The sequence below is a fragment of the Pinus tabuliformis genome, chromosome 5_2 (assembly GCF_031772625.1).
Source record: "Pinus tabuliformis cultivar Carrire ecotype Pingquan chromosome 5_2, CPIR1, whole genome shotgun sequence".
Classification (NCBI taxonomy): domain Eukaryota; kingdom Viridiplantae; phylum Streptophyta; class Pinopsida; order Pinales; family Pinaceae; genus Pinus; species Pinus tabuliformis.
The window spans coordinates 663253253-663257136 of record NC_142306.1 but is presented as its reverse complement, the minus strand read 5'-3'; the positions used below and the strand labels follow the sequence as shown (position 1 = coordinate 663257136).

Here is a 3884-nt window from a genome sequence, read left to right as displayed (position 1 = left end):
GGACTTCACAAAAACCTTTATTTTGGAATGTGATGCTTCAGGAAATGGAAAATTGGTGTTGTTTTAATGCAAGATGAAAGACCATTACTTTTGAAAGTCGTCCAATCAAGGGAAATTTTTTACACAAAGCTATTTATGAGAAGGAAATGTTGGCAATACTACATGCACTTAAGAAATGGCGACCCTTCCTAATGGAAGGACACTTCAAGGTAAAAATGGATCATGATAGCCTTAAATACTTTTTAGAACAAAGATTATCCTCTTAAGAGCAACAAAAATGGGTCACAAAGATGTTGGGTTATGACTTTGAAATCATCTACAAAAAAGGGAAGCAAAATGTGGTGGCAGATGCACTCTCAAGAAAGGATGAGGATGTGGAAACACTATTGTGCGCCATTTCTATTATCCAACTAGATTGGATAAACGAAGCAAGGGAGGAATGGAAGAATGATGAAGAAGTGTGGGCACTTATTCGAAAGTTACAACAAGATTCCAGTACATCGGATACATTTAGCTGGCAAAATGATTTGTTATGGTACAAAGATCACTTATACCTCTGTAAGAATTCCCAACTCAAATAAAAGATTCTTATGGAATTGCACACTTCTCCCTTAAGAGGGCACTCAGGATTTTTAAAAACTTACCACATGGTTAAGAAGGAATTTTTTTTGGGATGGCCTTAAATCGGATATTCAAAATTTTGTGGCGGAATGTTTAGTTTGCCAACAAAATAAAGTTGAAAAAATTAAGACCCCAGGTCTATTACAACCTTTATCCATTCCAAGCCAACTTTGGGAGGAGGTTTCAATGGATTTTATCACAGGTTTACCCAAGTCTGAGGGAAAGAGTGTCATCATGGTGGTAGTTGACAGACTTACCAAGTATGCACACTTTTGTGCATTATCACATCCATTTAAAGCCAGTACAGTTTCTACTGCATTTATGGAAACAATTCAAAAGCTACATGGAAACCCAAAGATTATTGTAAGTGACAGAGATCCCATTTTCACTGGAAATTTTTGGATAGAATTATTTTCTTGTCTCGGTACTCAGTTAGCTCATAGTTCATCTTATCATCCTCAATCTGATGGGCAAACTGAGATAGTAAACAAATGTTTGGAAGGATATCTTCGTTGCTTTGTATCTGATAAACAAACACAATGGGTCAAATGGTTGCCTCTGGCTAAATGGTGGTATAACACTTCCTTCCATACAGCAACAAAAATGACCCCATTTATGGCACTTTATGGATATCAGCCACCATCCATCACATCATATTTAAGAGAAAATTCTAAGGTTCAAGCAGTGGAACATCACATCGAGCATCAACAACAAGTCCTCCAACTCTTAAAGGATAACCTTGTGTTGGTGCAGAATAGAATGAAACAACAGGCATATCAACATCGCAACGAAAGAAGTTTTGATGTAGGTGATTAGGTATTCCTACAGCTACAACCATATAAACAAATGTCCCTCAAGCAAGCTAAGAAGGATAATAAATTATCACCAAAGTATTATGGTCCGTACAAGGTGTTGCAAAAGATTGGTACTATGGCATACAAATTGGAGCTTCCTGCAGCTTCTCGAGTGCACCTAGTTTTCCATGTTTCATATTTAAAGAAGGTTATAGGCGACAAGCTCCTAGTTCAAACAATATTGCCAGAACTTGACGAGGAAGGAAAAATTATATTAGAACCAGAAGCAGTCACAGAAACAAGAACTCGACAGCTACGAAATCGATCAATTTCGAGTATCTCATCAAGTGGAAGAACTTATCTGCTGAAGATTCCACATGGGAGGATGAGAATTTTATACAGAAGCATCCAGAACTACTCAAGCGTTGAGGACAACACTTTTTTGAAGGAGAGGGGCATGTTAGGTCCCTATAATACTAGTGATTACCCCATTACTATTGTAGTTGTATCCCTTATTAATATTGTTGTGCCCCTATTGTCCCCATATTGTTATTGCTGTGCCCCATAGAATCCCTCTATTGTTATTCTTGTGCCTTTATATTATTATTGTTAGGTCGGCTGGGTTATATTGTGACTCCTTAGACTCCTATATATAGAAAGGAGGTTTTTTCATTTGAATCATCCAAGAATTGTTCATTTTTGTAATGTAAAGGAGGTTCCCCCTCAAAGAGGCTGAAATTCTAAGGCGTTCAACTATCTTTTCTATCTTTTTGTGAGCTGGATTCATAACACAGACTCGATGCAAACATCACATCATGAGCCTAAGAGGGGAGCCTGACTCCCTCTGAAAATTAACTGTAACAATATCGATCGCATTATACCTTCCATCATCTCCCATCTCGATGTGCTTCTAGAGATCCTTCTCCTCCAAGTCACTAAAAAATTCTTTGTTCCCCATCATGTAGAATAAGGCACAACTTTCTAAATACCACACACTGCCCATCATTTTTCTTTTCATGCATCTAATGAGGGTAAAATCAAGTTCAAACTGTGAAGCCAAGGCTTCACCTACTACTCCTCCTGCGTTCTTCTTTATTTCCTTCTTGTGTGGACACTTCGTTGCATAGTGCCCAAATTCATGACAATGAAAGCACTTGATTCTGAACAAGTCTTTCTTCTTTCCCCCTTCACTTGATTCTGCTTTTGATTTGGATTTCTTCCCTTTCCCTTTCTTTTCCTTTCTAGACAAGGCACAAATCTCCTCATCCTCAACCTTCAATGAGGTACAATCTATGGTGTTCCACCTTATCTCCTCTTGTACCAAATCATACCAAAGATGTTTCCGATTTGGTAGCTTCTCCCTCTCGTTCACCGAATATTGTTAGTTGTGCCAACTCTTGGGAAGGCCTAAAAGGGCTAGGCTCATCAAATCATCCTATGCTACAGTAACACTAACTTGACAAATTTCATCATGACACTATGTGAACCTACTCAAGTACTATGGAATGGTCTCGTTCCTCTAAATCTTGATATTTCGAAGCTTGTCCTTGAGTGTCATTTTCCTTTGGTCACTACGATTTGGAACAAATCTGTCATTTCTTTCCACATTGCATAGGATTCTCTTTCCCATGGATATTGGAGACAATATGGTCTCGTACTCCCTCCAATATGATCCTCCTCGCCTTGGCAACACACTTCTTCCAATCTGCTAGATTCTGAGCATCAACTGATGTTGGTTTCAGAATATCATTATCAATGAATTCCTTCAATCCATTATCCTCCAGTACTATCTCCATGCGGTCGTTCCATGCAACATAATTCAGGCTTCCCTCAAGAGAATACTCGAGCCTTAGTCCATTGAAAGCCATCTTTTTAGTCCTGAAGAAAACCTGCAACCTAATCTACAACCTAGAACCTTCTCCAATGATAGCTTCGAAATCTCTGCTTTGTAGTGATTCCAACTCTGATACCATGTACAAATTAATGTGTAGATTCAATAATGCTCATGAAAATTGTTAAATCACAAGACTTGAAGCTACTCTATTGATCTACGAAAGTTAACACACCATCTAAAATAAGAGTCATAGACATGCAAAAGGAAGCATCACACATGCACAAAGATTTTCTAGGGGAAAGCAAACACTCAAAACGCCTTACTATCTCTATTGCATTAATCAAAGAATATAGAAGAAATGCAATGCATTCTCAAGCTTGAGCACGCCCTGCAATGTATAGCCTATCCCTCTGCCTGACTGATTGAACTTAGCCCAATGCTTAGCCAATTTCAAGATTTCCCAAGCTCCTATTTCCTTGCATTGTTCCCTTGGGAAATTTCCCTATTTTTTAGGAATTTCACACCAAAGAATTGAGCAATAGCCTTAGGTCAATCTCTGACTGCATGCACCACCTGTACACATGGGAATATGCTATAATTGATAGTACACTACCTTGGAATCTCCATCTCAACTG

General features: G+C 38.4%; 1 pseudogene; it reads right to left on the bottom strand.

The window, feature by feature from the left end:
* The window catches only part of LOC149160824 (non-structural maintenance of chromosomes element 4 homolog A pseudogene), a 37515-nt pseudogene extending 34232 nt beyond the window's left edge, over nucleotides 1–3283 (bottom strand).
* Between the last annotated feature and the right edge of the window lie 601 nt (nucleotides 3284–3884).